A 16,947-nucleotide genomic window follows, 5' to 3' on the forward strand; every position below is an offset into this window, starting at 1 on the left:
GTCCTTCAATTGTGCAAGATTTGACAATCATATCATCCACATAAACTTTCATCTCCTTGTTTATCGATTGTGGAATAGAGCAGTCATAACTTGTTGTTATGTAGCTCCCGCATTTTTCAACCCAAATAGCATAACCCGATAGCAGAAAGTTTCCCACAATGTGATGAAGGATGTCTTCTTGTGGTCTTCAATGGTCATCTTGATTTGATTGTAACCGGAGAAACCATCCATGAATGAGAAGATTTTATGTCTTATTGTATTATCTACTAGTGTGTCTATGTGAGGTAGTGGAAAATCATCTTTGGGGCTAGCTTTGTTCAGATCCTGGAAGTCATTGCACATCCTGACTTTGTCGTCTTCTTTGGAACTGGTACGATATTTGCGTGCCATTCCGAGTAATTGGAGACTACCAAGGATCTTGCATTGTATTACTTGATTACTTCATCATGGACTTTTAGGGCCCATTCTGGCTTCATTCTTCAGAGCTTTTGTTTGACAGGCTTCATTTCAGGCTTTGTTAGTAGGTGATGTATTACTAGTTCTTCGTCAAGTCCAGGCATATCTTAAAGTTGGATAATCTTGGCTTTAAGAATTCCATCATCCTCTACTTGCATTCCTGACCAAGGATCTACCGATGCTCACTTCTCTAGGAAGTTCCGGTGATCCCAAGTTTACAACTTTAAAATCATTTGCAATGACATTGGCCTTTGTTTCGAACCTTATAGGGAATCCTCTAGTTCGAGAGTCAGGTCATCATTTCCCCCATCTTGGGCTTCATCCAAACCCATGAGTTCAAAGTCTAACTTTAGATTAAAATCGTATGAATCGACCTTGAACTCTGGTGTTGTGACTGGTGTGTTTGACACACTGTTGTTTGTGAGTTTTGAAGGGTTTTCTACTATTTTTTCATTTTTGAAGAGTTTCTGGTTTTTTGTGATTTTGAGAAATATCTGATTTTTTTGTTATTTCTGAAATATCTATTACTTTTGGATTTTAGGCGTTTCTTCAATTTTTGGTTCCAAGGGATCCCGAACAGGATGGCATTGTAAACCATGATTGATCCTGACCTAGTTTGGGATGCCAATTGCTATTTACATTAGCATTTTTTTTGGCTGACCGATTCGACTGTCAGGGGAATGACTAACCAATTTTGTTCCTTCCCCCTCTCGATCTCGCTGGCTTGATCCAATTGTATTGACAGGTTATTTGATCTAATGACCATGATATTTGTTGGACTAGGTTATGAATCCATGTTTGACCCAATTTCTTCACTCAAAAGTTAGAGCTTTTTCGGCTCCTCCAGTCCACACTCCTGTGGGATCTCGATGTTTGTCCAGTTAAGGGAAAGCCACTTCCTTTTTTAGTCCAATGGATGGGAAGCTTTTGTCCCTTGCTGTTTTGAATAGTTGATGGGAGATTTTCTCCCCGACTGATGATGGGGATAAGTGACTCCCTGTCCCTGTATGTTGGTCTCGTAGAGGGCACCTCTGGCTCGTGGATATGGTCTTTGGTGGGTGATCCCGCACTCATGCCCCCAGTTTTATCTTATGGGTCGGCTGGTTTTACCCCTTACATTGGATGTTCTTTTGGGGTCTTGATGATCTTATCCCATCATATTGGTGGCCAAATGGATTCCTGGCTGTGATTTTCAGATGGATTCAGCCCTTGGAATTGTTCTTCAAGTATAGGTACATTGTCCCCACAAACCATCCCAGATTTAACAAACTGAATTGGTATGTGTTTGAATGGTTCTCTTCTCTGGTGAAGGTATGGTTCTCTTCTCTGGTGAAGGTTGATACCCCAGTCCTTATCTTCGTTCGTTTACCATGGCTTGTCTTACTATCGTACCTTTTCCATGGAATTCGGTACAATAGTTAAGGATTTGACATTCAGCAGGAGGGGTGACATATTCTAAAGCGAATGGGTAGGGATTGGTGATGGAATTCACAATTTCAAACTTGCAACTGTGATATGGTATGTCGCCCTCCGCGTGCTGAATATTGATCACCGGGATATCAGGTTCTGGGGTAGTAATTGCTGCCAGCAGGTGATCTCAAGTTCAGCCAGTACAAAGAGGATTCTATTCCAGGAAGAAAATTTAACCCTTTGGTGAAGAGTTGATGGGATGGCCTCGACGGCATGGAGCCAGGGTTGTCCCAACGAGAGGTTATATGAGGTAGAGATATCAAGAACCTGAAAAGTGACAATGGATACATCTGGTCCGATTTGTATCTCTATGTCTATTTCTTCCTCTACTTATCTTCGAAAATTGTCAAAAGCTTTGACGCTCATGTTACTGGGCCTGAAGGAAGATGGTTCGATCCTAAGACGGTCAGCAGTTTTCATAGGGCAGACATTCAAGCATGATCCGTTATCAATACTGGGGGGGCCTTGAGATCCCTGTAATGGACAATTATGTTGAGCGAACGCCCATGTTTGTGGCCTTCTGGTGGTAGCTCATCGTTACTAAATGTGATTGCCTATGGTGCGAGGAGCTGCCCTATCATGTGCGCAATCATTTCGGGGGGTATGTCTAGAGATATGTGTGAATCGTTTAAGGTTTATGCAAATATTTCTCGATGTGACCTTGACGTACACAACAGTTCCCAAATGGAGATTTGTGCAGGAATGGTTTTAACCTGAGCCGCTATATCGTAGGCAGCTTCAGTCTTATTGGTCATTCCTGACAAAGTTCCTCGGGCTTCATTATGGTTCTGATTCTCTCTACGGAAGCACCGCCCATTAAGATTCATGTTATTGACCTCGGCACACTCGGGGTAATGTCATAGGACTGCTTTCTTGTCATAGGGAGGAACTGATCTTCCTTCCAGGAATACCCGATCTTGAGACGAAGGTGGAGTTGCTGATTTTGGTATGTTTTGTGGTGGACAAGGTGTCTTTCCTTGGAGCACAACCAAATCTTCTTGGGGTTTTAGTTGTTTCATGACAGGACCTTCCTCCACTCTTTAGGGTATGTTTTGTAGGGGAGGGGCCCTTCTGGTATGTACCAATTGATGGGGTAAGAGACAAAACCTGGAGATTGCTCCTTGGCAGGGGGTGCCCCCTGCAATACCAGTGGAGCAAGATCTAGGGGTCCTCCTTGCAAGATGAGAGGTTCAGAGTGTGGCCTATTTGAACTTTGAGATGTGGAATTTGATGCTGGGGGTGACCCTTGGAGGATGAGAGGCTCTGTTGCTGGTGCTGCTTCCAAAAATACCTGTGGTCCGAGTTGGGGTATCTGTTGATGCCCCCATGACCAATTTACTCGGTCGGGCATGATTGCATGTATGGATTATGAGGAAAGGAGTATGAAGGACGTCTTCCTTGATGTTGTTGATGGTAGAGGTGCCTGATGAGCTGGACCTTGCTTGATGTGATGGCCAGGGATTTTGGAGAATGTTGACTTAAGCAGTGGCATTGTCCTGATGGGTGATCCTAATCTTCTGGCTCTTGATCAAGTCTTGGACCGTGTGTTTCAACGCGAAGCAGCGGTCCATTAGATGGCCTTGAGATTGGTGATATGCACAGTACTCATTCTCATTGTAACTGGGAGGTAAGGGATTTGGTGGAGGCTGAGGTTGGAGTGGTATGAGAAGTTATTTTTGCACTAACATTATCATGATCTGGATGTCTGTTTGTTCTAGTATGGGTATTGTTTGCTTGCTTGTTCTAGTATGGGTACTATGTATTCCCCCTGGGCTGTTGCTACTGTTGTTGAGGCAGTTGTGCCTGATATCCTTGTTGAGTTTGTTGTGGACGGTATTGTCAGTTTTGATGTTGCTCTTATTGTGGAGTATATTGATTGCCTTGAGTGGTTGCCATGATATTGTTCACTTTTGTGGCACGTTGCACGGGAGCAGTGCCATTTCCATTCCCATACCCGATGGGTTTCCCCTCAATTTTGTTTCTCTTGATTGAGGAGGCCTGATGTGCCATGGGGAGCTGGTTCTGGCTCTTATCCCAGCCTCTACCTGTTCTCCAGCCTGGATGAGCTGGGAGAAGTTTACATAGGGGTACGAGATTAGGTATCCGGAGATATTAGGATTCTTTGAATGGACTATCATGAAAAGTTTTTCCTCATCATCGATGGGGTTTCTCATCCTAGTAGCCATGGTCCATCAACGTCCCACATACGCGAACAATGATTCGTCAGCTTTTTGTCTCATGGCAGCTAAGTCTGCTCTTCTTAGAGCCATGTTCAAATTGCAAGAGAATCGATCGATGAAGGCCTGGGAAAGTCTTTCCCAAGTCCGAATCTGATGGCTATTGAGTGACGTTTACCAATCTAAAGCGTCACTCTTAAGCGATTTCTGGAAGAGTCATGTCAGTGCTCCATCATTCCCTGCGATCGCATTGAGCTCCCCATAAAAGGATTTTAAATGTGCTGTGGGGCACCCACTACCATCATATCTTTTGAACTTTGGTACCTCAAGGTTTTGAGGTACCCTATCATCTAGAAAGGGACATAAATCCCTAAACTTAGTGGATGGATGATCCACTCCTTGTTGCCTTTGCAGTGATTTTGCATCAACTGGAGCTATTCTCATAGCTCCTCAATTTCTGATCGGTTTGCTTGATGGTACCTTGCCCCTTGCTGCATAGCTTGGGCTGCTTCTCCATCATAAGGGTCTATTTCATCGACCTTATGATTTGGGTTTATTTCATCGACCTTATGATTTTCATGGATGGGGGGTCATTGAAAAGAGGATGGGCTCCCAATTGCGGGAGGTAGTTGGAATTGAATTCCACTCCCATTTGGGGGAGGGTGTGATGTCCGGAAGTAGCTCCCGCCTGGAGTATCTTGTAAGTGCTATGGTTTTCTAGGTCCTATGATTGTCAAATTTTGTAGTGTCAAAACCTCCTGGAATCTATGTCTTGTGTAGATCATCTACGTATTCAAGACTGTGCATCTCATGTACAAGAACAAAGGTCTTTACCTCAAGAATTTCATATGTAAGATTAAGAGATATACATGCTCAAGTACAATACCATGTGATAGTTCACTCTTTTGAGCTTCAAAGTTCAAGGTATCAAAGCTTCATCTAAAGGCAAGACAATAGTCTTTACTTTGGTACTCAAAGCTCAAGGTGAAGTACAACTCAAGTACCTCAAGCTCAAGCTTTAATATATTACAAATTCAAGCTTTAAAATGTCTCAAGTTCAATTTTCATCATATGTCAAGATCTTAAGCTCTGTGAACTTCAACGAACAACTATCAACTGAAGCAAAAGAAGATTCAATGTTCATATATCGCTTACAAGGTATGAATGACCCTAGACTGACCATAGGATAGGTCATTTTGAATACATAATTTAATTGGGTCACTTTATAAGTGCATAGACTGTTTTTGGACTAGTCTTAGACTAAGTTCAATTAGTCCTAGTATTGACTCGACTAGTCCAAGAAATCCTCGACCAATCCTAAGTCTGTTACTAATTTTGAGGATTTTTTGTTAAAGCCTCGACCAGTCCTGGAGATTACTCGACTAGTCAAGTGAACAGTGCTCGACCAGTCCTGGAGATTACTCGACTAGTCAAGTGAACAGTGCTCGACCAGTCCTGTAGTCTCAACTCAAAGTCTAGCAACTAAATTGAGTCCCACACGACTAGTCGTGGACAGGTCTCGACCGGTCGTGGAGGCCACTTGACCAGTCAAGCAGGTCCTTTGACCAGTCGTGGTTATCGCGCCTAATTTTTCAAACGTTTGTTAGTCTTTCGGCCAGTCAAGCCGACCTCTGGACCAGTCGAAGGTGTAATTTCTGCACTTATAAATAGAGCACGAATTTCAGAGTTTGATATCTAATTCAAGCAAAATCAATACACCGCTCTGAGAGATAAGCTAATGATATTCTTATGCTATTTAGTGCTCATTTTATATTGTCTTTAATTAGCTTTCTTTGCAATTGATGTTGAGTTTTTACATTCCAATCTTATTTGAAATAGGGATTAAAGTTTTCGCATTTCTTGGAATCAAAATCAAATCAAGCTAGCCTAAGATGATTTAATCTAAAATCAATTTAGAACTTAAGAACCTTTTTATAAGTGAGTGTGAACATTGAACATCTACGTTGAACTTCTACTCCGAATTGGTTTTTTCGGGCTGCATCAAAAGGAGAATATCCAGATAAGTATTTTATAGTTTTGTAAATTCATTCTTTTTGTTTTCATTGAGATTATGCCAGAAAAATCTCTTTCTTTTGGTTTGTCTGAGGTGATCCAGAAAACTCAGAATGTGGGGTTTTTGAATTGTGTAAGCCCACTTGAAATACACAATTGTGAGGGTTTTAGGTGAACCTTGAAAAACCTATTTCATAATGAATGCTAATATCCACTGTGTGAGTATAGTAGGAGTTGAGTAGTTGTGTGGATGTTTTTCTAAACAGTTGGTGTACACACAAGCGAACCACTATAATTTTCGGTCTTGTGGTGATTGATTGATTATTTCATTTTGTGGATGTTGTAATTTCCCTTTATGCATTTGTGGAAAATGTTGTAATAGCTTAGTTATTTCCTTTGCTATTTATTTCTTTATTTCTCTGTATCGGTTTGAGATTTTGATACATAGACCGTTCTAGGAATCAGGTTGTCCTACCATAAGCCATTGGTTTTTGGTATAAGGTTATCCTTAGAACAACATCTGTATCAACATCTTAATACTACTTGAGGTTGTTTTACATTTCTGCATAGTGGGATTGTTTATGTGCTATCTGTATTTCCTTTTATTTATTTCCGCATTAAAATTTTAATTTGGCATAGTCCTATTCACCCCCCTCCCTCTAGGACTCTTAGCTCGGCCTTTTCATATCTGTCAGATCCTGATTGTGACTCCCATTAGGAGAAGTATGTTGGACTCAAAATTGGCCCCCTTTATGGGCATCCACCAATTCTTGCCTGTGACTCCCGTTAGGGGGAGCTTATGTTGTGATTTGATTGGGATTCCCGTTTTCGGGGAGATGTGCTGAAAATTGTCCTGGAAGATGTGCTGGAATATGTGTGGGAAGGTTGTTCCCATTTGTGGAGGGATGTTGATGATCCTATGTTGATTTAATATGGAAAGATAAAATTGGATTTGATGCTGGAGGAAGGAAGAAGGTAAGAGGAAGTTGTGGGATTGAACTATTTTGAGTATTAGGCTTTGGTGCTGACATGCTTGGTATGATTCCTAGTAGCAGGCGAAGTAGTAGTTCCTGCATTACCTTGATATTTTGAGTCATCTCATTCATGGTTGCAGTAACTGATGAGTCTATGGGATTTGCTGGAGGTGCTGGTGCTGGTATTGATGCCAGTACTTCTGGAGCTGACAAGGTTGTTGGCTCTTCTTCTTGGTTAGTCATTGCTGTGTGATATCGAGTAGTCATGGCTGGAGTAGATGCTCAAGCAAGTGTAAGCCAAAGATTGATTTTTCTTTTTATAAATGCGAATGTTCGAAGAATATCCCTTAAGATTGGAATACCACACGTTTTCGAGTTGGGTCTCAGCTAGTGTGCTCTAGCATTCCCCAGAGGAGTCGTTATTCTGTGAACGCTGGGAAATTAGCACCCAAGTTGATTTGTGATTTATGGTGGGTGATTGGGCTGATTTGGATTGTTGATGCGATAGTCTTGGAGTCGCCACTAGCCACTTAATTCAAAATCCCACAGTCGACTAGAACCTGTAGAATATGTAAAGCCAGAGAATCTGTGGACTTTCTTGCTTTAAGTTGACTCCTGATCAGCGATATGAGATTCTAAGTAAGGGACCTTAGTTACAGAGAGGGAAGGTGTTAGGCACCCTCTTTGGCCATACGAATGTATGGTCTCTACTTCATGTGGTAAAATGGTCATAAGGGATAGGATGATAAGATTGAAATGGGACTAGATAAGCTTGGATTTCTAATATGGCAAGGTCCAGAATTTTGACAAGCCGTAAAGCATACATCCAAAGAATTTCTAGAGGAGAAAGAGTGTTAAGAGTGGATGCGATGATGTTGGATTGTTATGTAATAGGACTAGGCTGCCATGAGTTTCTAATGTGATAGGATCTGTTGTTCCGATAAGTCACAGAGCAAACATTCAATGATAATGTAGAGGAGCAAGGGAGTTGAGAAGGGAAGTAATGGTGTGATATGAAATACTAACGATGATTGCATGATCTTTGGCTTGCACTTGAAATGGCTTGGATGTTTGGAGTGCACCGTGGTTGGGAGGTTTGAGTAATAATGAGAAAGTTGAGGAGGCTTAGAAAGGTGGGAACTTGAAAGCTTGAGCACTCCTTTCTCTCACGTTCTTCCTCTCTCTTACTCTCTCCTCTTTATAAGGCTTTTGTTGTTTGTTGGATGATTGTTATTGGTGAGAAATGAAGAGAGGTGAAGGCTATTTATAGCTTTTTGGGATGACATTTTGGTAATTCTAAGGATCTTGGAATGGTAATGTGGCAGCTTGTGATTGGTTAAGAGAAGGGTAATGCCACATGGCATTCCCTTATAGGCTTTTGAGCATAGTCGAATGCTAAACAAGGTGGGTTTCAAGGTTAATTGCATGGAAGAGTTGACTTTCAGAGGGGGAACAGCTGTGTGCTCAAAGGGCACATTTTTCGAGAGAGGGCGGTAATCAGATTACTGGTCGAACCCTGTTGAATCTAAACTCCGGCTTGTGGGCTCCTGGGTTTTTGGGCTTTTGGAGTTTTTGGGCTTTTGGGCTTTTTAGGTTTTTTGGGCTTTTGGGCTTTCTGGGTTTTTTGGGTAACATAGGTTTGGTTGAGGTTTAAGGTGGGATGTGGGTTTTAGGTTTAATTCCCAAGGATCATCCATGCCTTATAAAGTTGCTAGCCCGGGTGGGGTGTCTACACTGGCGGAGGACACAATTTAAAAAATTACCCCAAACCGATGTAGTGCCTCTACCATCTAACCTCAAAGCACCAAAGCTTGACCTAAAACCTTTGCCTGCTGATCTTAAATATGTCTATTTAGGTCAAGATGAGACGTACCCGGTGGTGATTTCTTCCCACCTTGAAAAGAATAAGAGAGTCTACTCATTTCCACTCTCATTGAGCATAAAGGAGCTCTTGGATGGTCAATTGCGAACCTCAAGGGAATTGACCATTTGATTTGTACTTATCGCATTCATCTTAAGGATAATGGAAAACCTCTCGACAACCACAACATCGACTCAATCTAAATATGAAAGAAGTGGTTAATGCTGAGATAATTAAGTTGTTGGATGTGGGTATTATATACCCTATATCCGACAGTCAATGGGTGAGTCTAACTCAGGTAATTCTTAAGAAGTCCGGAACCACCAACGTAGCTAATGCCAACAATGAACTTGTGCCAACTAGAGTTAGTACCAATTGAAGAATGTGCATTAACTACAGGAAGTTGAATACCGTCACAAGGAAAGACTACTTTCCTTTACCCTTCATTAACCAAATTTTGGAAAGGCTAGCTGGTCACTCTTACTATTGCTTCCTTGACAGATATAGAGGCTACAATAAGATAGAGATAGCCCTTAAAGATCAAGAGAAGACAACATTCACATGTCCCTGTGGCACCTTTATTTACCAAATGATGTCATTCAGATTATGTAATGCCCCTGCCACTTTTCAGCGATGCATGTTGAGTATTTCTTCTGACATAGTGGGGAAATATTTAGAGGTTTTCATAGATGACTTCTCTATCTTTGGTCCATCCTTCAATGAGTGTTTGAAAAATCTTAAATGTGTGGTGAAGCGATGCGAGGAAAATAATTTGATTCTGAATTGGTAGAAATGTCATTTCATGGTTCCCAAGGGAATTGTGATTGGACACATAATTTTGACCAAGGAAATTGAGGTAGACGGGGCAAAAATTGATCTTATCTCTAACTTACCTCCACACAAGAGCATATGTGATGTGCGATCTTTCATAGGACAAGCCAGATTTTATAAACGATTCATAAAGGACTTTAGTTATCTCTCTCTTCCTTAATACAATCTACTTCAAAAGGATGTACCATACGATTGGACTGAATAATGCAAAGAAGTTTTCACTAAGCTCAAGGGCATGTTAACTACCGCGCCTATCGTGCAGCCACCCAATTGGAGCATCCCTTTTCAGATTATGTGCGATACATCTGACTATGCTATTAGGGTGGTGTTAGGTTAGAGAAAAGAAAAGAAGCCGTACATTATTCACTATGCAAGTAGAACTCTAAATTCTGCCTAAGTGAACCACTCTACTACGGAGAAGGAACTTTTACCTGTAGTGATCGCTTTGTACAAATTTAGGTCCTACCTAATTGGATCTAAGATCATCATCTACACAGACCATGTGGCACTAAAGTATCTTCTTTCTCAGATGTATGTCAAGCCCCACCTAATAAGATGGATCCTCTTACTCCAAGAATTTGTTATTGAAATACGAGACAAAAAATGAGTAGAAAATGTAGTGGCCGACCACCTTTCTCAACTTGAATTCCCTGATTCCCTTAAGACGACACTGATAAATGATATGTTCCTTGACGAATAATTATTTAAACTCTCCCAACTACCTTAGTTTGCTAACATTGCAAATTATCTTGTTACAGGTTTCACGCCAACATATTGGACTGTGCAAGATAAAAAAAAATCTTTGTCGACATACATTTTTCTGAGATGTGTGCCAGGTAATGAACATCAGAGTATCATCTCCTTTTATCTTTCTCAATCTGTGGTGGTCACTTTTCTATTAAAAAGACCATAACTAAAATTCTACAGTGCGGCTTTTACTGACCCACGATGTTCAAAGATACTCATGAATTTTGTAAAACTTATTGTCAGAAATTGGGAGGGTTGTCCGTTGAAATATGATGCCTCTGAACCCCATTCTCATCATTGAAGCATTTGATTACTGGGGCATCGATTTCATGGGACCATTCCCTAATCCTTTAGGAATATTTACATTTTGTTAGCAGTAGACTATGTCACTAAGTGGGTCGAAGCGATCCCGCGCCGGAATAATGATTATAAAACGGTTATTCAATTCTTAAAAGAAAGTATCTATTCCCGGTTCAGAATGCCTCGGGCCATCATTAGTGAGCACTTTTGTAATAGACCATTTGAGAACTTAATGAAGAAATATAATATCTCTCATAAAGTGAGAACTCCATACCACTTGCAGACAAGCAGGCAAGCTGAGATTTTCAACAGGGAAATTAAACAAATTTTGTAAAAAATGGTTAACCCTGACCGTAAGGACTAGTCAATCCATTTGACCGATACTTTATGGGCTTACCTTATAGCTTAAGAAAAACCCCATTGGAATGTCTCTCTTTAAACTCCTCTATAAGAAAGTGTACCACTTGCCTGCGGAGCTGGAGCATAGAGCCTGCTGGGCTATTAAAATTTTGAACTTTAATTTGAACAACACTGGCTTGCTGTACAAGCTTTAAATAAATGAACTTGAGGAAATCCAAAATAACGCTTATGAGAACTCGAGAATTTATAAGGACATGATGAAGGTGTTCCTTGACAGGAACATCCTTCGAAACTCATTCATAACCGGTCAAAAATTCCTTCTATACAATTCTCAGTTACATCTTTTTTTAGAAAAACTTCAATCTTGTTAGACCAGCCCTTTCACGATTACTAATGTTTATCCTCATAGGGCCGTCAAGATAAAGAATCTGACAAATGGCAATGTTTTTAAAGTGAATGGACATCGTGTCAAGCCATTTGTTGAGAAGTTTAATTCAGAGGACATGTCCATGCCTCTGACTGATCCTATGTACCAGGATTGACCTCCGAGTCTGATGGAGGTGTAGTTAGATTTATTACTTTCATAGGATTTAAGATTACAATAGTTTGATTTAAGTTAGTTTAGTCTTCATGCTAACCCATTTACATGTTAAGAACTTTGGAAAAGCTTCAATTCTCCTTCTCCAGGTATTATCTTATAATCACTTCCCGTTTCTTTTCACTGTCTCATGTGCATTTCATGCTTGTATCTTTTACATTGAGGACGATGTAGGTTTTAGGTTAGGGGTGTGGATTAGGTAAACTAATCAGTGTTTTCTTAATTTTGAGCAAAAAATTGTGAAAATTTTCAAATTTTCAAGTTAAAAACATGTTTGGGAAATGATAATTTGTGGAATTAAGAATACTTTGAGTATGATGATAAGATGGAGATTGAACCTTGAATTGTTGGAGTTTGATCAGCCGAGTAGACTATCGCCTCTACAGCTTCTGACTGCACCATGGGAGATGGTAAGAGAAAATGCTCTCTTATGAATGAGTTAGACCTTGCAGGCAAAGAAAAAGCAGACTGCAGTGTGCGCTCTTGGGTTTGTCCATAGATAAGCCAACCATGCATAAGACCCCCTATATTCCTAGCTTAATATCAGTAGAAACTCATGAGGATCGGTGTCACGCCCTAGACTCAGAAACCGGGCTCACAAAATTCTCAATCACCGAATCCAATGCCAACAACCTCCGTAGAACCCCATTCTCGGTTCTTGGTGCCCATACGCCAGATTCCGATCCTGGGATCCTACAAGGAGGATTTTTCAACGTATATTTATCTCGTAAAAAGCATAACCACACGTTTACCCAAATAAAAAAGGCAACATTATCATCACATATCCACTAATATAAATAGTTGAATATAGTGCTGAAAGGAAAATACATATATCAATAATCAAAGCTCCAAAAGACAGCTACCCGCTCCACGCTCAACCCTGCTGCAACCTAACACCACCTGCATGCATCTATCATACATAAGCATATAGAAAGCTTAGAGGGTAGTGAAAGTGTGTGCTCAAGGTAAGTGCCAAGTATGCAATATTAGAGCAATATGAAAACATGCTGGTAAGTACAAAAATACCATCAGCCTTATCCGGGCTATGCGATGCAAAAACATAATAAACCAATAGCACATATTGAGGAAGCAATGTAGATCAGCTATGCAATGCAGAGATATACTAAGCCATATATTAAATACCGAGGATACAATGCAATATATGGTGCGAATGAAATGACCAAGCTAAAGTATGAAGTTGGGATGATACTACGCAGTATCACAGGCTATGGGGTCCATCACAAGGGACTTCTATCCAAACTAGTCCCATACCTAAATTTGGATAGCTAAACTCAATGTGATAAACTCCTGATCCCAGGTTGGTTGCGCACCCCAATCAAAATCCTGGCCACTGTAAAGGTACACATGATGACTTGATTGCACACCACCAGCCCAAGTGGATAGTGAATGAATGAATGAATGAGTCAAATGCTGAGTACACAACTCCCACTCAATAAGTACACATATCAGTATAGCTCATCTCTTGGATATCACCAGAGTCTAGTACACTCCACACTAACTGCCACCTCTCTAGCCACACAGCCTAGCGAGTGGAAGAGACCACACTATCTGCCTGCTAGCAGTATACCAATGCCTACCCGGTTCGCTGATAGTGGACTCATTTGTGAGATGGTCAAATGTAGCCTAGCTTATAGCCCCCTCACTTAAGCGGATAAGGCCACACCCCTTTCCAACCGACCACGACACAGTGGGAGATGCGGCCTACTGATATTCGGCACTCAGGCGCTCATGTATCCACTTGGTCTAGACGTTGGAGTATCTTCTGGTACTAAAAGGATTCTGAGACTCTCACCCAAGGATATCCTATATGCCCACAGTGCTAGAATCAAATATTTCTGGTATCCCATCTAGCCATCCACGATGAACCTATGGAGGCCACATCCCTGATATTGTTAGGGCACCAAGTGATTCTGTCACATAAATGCAAGATGTATGAGTCATACTATCCAGTCATGCGTCAAACCTACGTGTGCCGCTCGATCATGTGGGGCAACTCCATCTCTCAAGGAATCCCATAATAATCCACCCAATGGCATGCGCTATGATCAAACACTCCTCATATCAAGCATACATATGATGCGCATGTGCATGGATTGTGGAGCTATATTAAGCATGTTATATGATGATGATGTATTCTCCTCGTATCAAGGATGGGCCTAGACGACCTACTCATATCAAGAGTGGGCCTAACGAGGCCTAAGGGAAGGTCACAATGTGGGCATTTAACATCACTGCCCATCAATATAGACATTCAACCAACATTGCTCCTAAGGAGTGATCCTCATAGGGCCAAAACTATAGAGGGCCCATGGTCTCACACAAAGGCCTCACATACAACATAATGGGCCTCACAAAAGAACCCAATATATACTACAATGGGCCTCACACAAAGGCCTAATATACATCAAAATGGCCGCTCACGCACATTTAACTGTTGGATCTGTGGAACCAGACCGGAACTGTTGGATCGGTCCAGTTTGGTCTGGTTCCAGGGTGCTAACGGTCTGGTTCCGGTTCCCAAATTTTCTGAACCGTTGATTGTGGATCGATTCCGGTTTAGGGTCTTATAGAAATGAACCAAACCGTTGATCTGAACCGTTAACCGAACTGTTGATCCGAACCATAGATCCGAACTATGACAGGAACCGTGGTCCGTGGATCTGAACCATCGATCCAACTTAGTTAAAAAAACCCTGTTTAAGCGCCCATTTTTTAGCGCCCGCCCTATTTGAGCGCCCTACCCTTGCCCTTTTTGATCGCCCTACCTCTGCTCTGCTCTCTCTCTCTCTCTCTCTCTCTCTCTCGTTGTCCTGGTCCGGTGGTCCCAGCGCCCTCCCTCTCTGTATCTCTCTCTGTCGCCGTCCCGGTCCCAGGCCTTGACATCTCCTCCATAGACATTTTCAACTACTCTCTCTCTCTCTCTCACCAAAACCCTAATTGTCCATGAAATCTTGGTTTTTCTTACTAAACTCCAGCTCAATCCAAAGCCCTAAAATTTACAAAATTCCAATTTCCTAAACCTAATTTCCTCAAACCTCAATATTCTAAAATCCCGATTTCACATACTCCCAATCTTCGAAGGCCCTAATTTTCTCAAAATCGCAGGCTCCATGGTGATGCTGCAGAGGAAGGTCTGGGGGTCTGTGTCAAGCCGCTTGACTTCAAATTCGAATTCATATAAGAACTTGTCAGATACACAAATCTTTCTTGATTCATCTACAGGCTTGCTTGACCAGTTGCCATTGGATATCTTTATGCAAACTCTCAAGTATCTGACTCCCAGCTCTCTCTCTCTCTCTCTCTCTCTCTCTCTCTCTCTCTCCTTACCACAAATGTTCGTTCTCTCCTTCGTTGATTCTCTAAAAGAAGGACCTAGAAGGGCTGTTGGGCCCGCCCCAGGCTGGCCACATAGCTCGAAGAGAGTTCCAGAAGCAGCTTGAGAAGGACGTCGATGCCCGTGGAACCTTCACCCGCCAAGTCCGTGAAGAACGAGAGCGCCACCGTGTTCTTCAACAAGCATGGGTTTCCTCGTTCCACCCAATCCATTTCTTTATTTTATTTAAAATTTAAAATTTTATTTATTTATTTATTATCTTGTGTAGTCTCGTGTTGTGCCTAAGACTGCTGCAGGGCTGAAAGTTTTCATTTTTATTGGTTTCTTTTTTTCATTTCTTTGTTCGTCCCATGTGCCAGTTCCGGTTCGGTTCCGGTTACATTCCATTTTCACGGTCCGGTTCCGGTTCCAGTTCTAGGGTGCTAACGATCTGGTTCTGGTTCCAAAAATTGTAAAACTGTTAGGAACGGTTCGGTTCCGGTTTCATCCCAGAACCGGACCAAACCGACCCATGTGCACCCCTATATATGATGCGCATGTGCATGGATCGTGGAGCTATATTAAGCATGTTATATGATGATGATGTATTCTCCTCGTATCAAGGATGGGCCTAGATGGCCTACTCATATCAAGAGTGGGCTTAACGAGGCTTAAGGGAAGGTCACAATGTGGGCATTTAACTATCATTGCCCATCAATATAGACATTCAACCAACATTGCTCCTAAGGAGTGGCCCTCATAGGGCCAAACATATAAAGGGCCCATGGTCTCACATAAAGGCCTCACATACAACATAATAGGCCTCACAAAAGAGCCCAATATACACTACAATGGGCCTCACACAAAGGCCTAATATACATCAAAATGGCCGTTCACTCAGGCCTAATATACATCACAATGGGCCCCATCACCTAACCCTCAAATGCATCACATTGGGCCTCATCACTTGAGCCCAATATACATCACAATGGGCCACACAGCAGGGCCTCATGTACATCAAGTGGGTCACATCCACGGGCCGCACCAATGGGCCTCATATACATCAAGTGGGCTGCATCCACGGGCAGCACCAATGGGCCTCATATACATCAAGTGGGCCGCATCAATGGGCCGGATATACATCAAGTGGGCCGCATCAATGGGCCGCACCAATGGGCCTCATATACATCAAGTGGGTCGTGTCAATGGGCCTCACCGTCTACACCATTCATCTATTTAGGGATCTTTTTAGAGCATTACCTAAAAATGAATCACATCGAAAGATCATCTGGACCATACCACAAATAACAATGGAGATAATGATTTTCACAGTTAAAACTCCACATGGCCCACCATCACATTTATTTTCCATCCAATTTGTTCATACGGTCACAAAGACCTGGATTAAGAGGAAAAACATCTTTCATATTGATCTAAAGCTTCTATGACCCTAACAGTTTCAATGGTGGACATTCAATTCTCTAATGATTTTTGGTAGTGTGGTCCACCTGACAGACGGTTTGGATGCAACAACATATACATCGAGGTGGGTCCCACATGATCAGACCATCAAAACTTTCTAACATCCGAGCATATGGACAGTTTGGATGAATACATACATCACACGAGCCCCACAGAACTTATTGACTAATACAGTAGCTATATAGCTAGTTGGGTTACTGGCCCACCGTCTAGATGATGGACTGTGGGATATAACGCATACATCATGGTGGGGTCCACATGCATGGCCACCAACTAAAGGGACGGACGGTCAGGATTACATACATCTGGTGTGGCCTGCTGGCCTACCTTCCAGATGGACGGTC

This window comes from Magnolia sinica, chromosome 7, assembly GCF_029962835.1.
Source record: "Magnolia sinica isolate HGM2019 chromosome 7, MsV1, whole genome shotgun sequence".
Taxonomy (NCBI): Eukaryota; Viridiplantae; Streptophyta; class Magnoliopsida; order Magnoliales; family Magnoliaceae; genus Magnolia; species Magnolia sinica.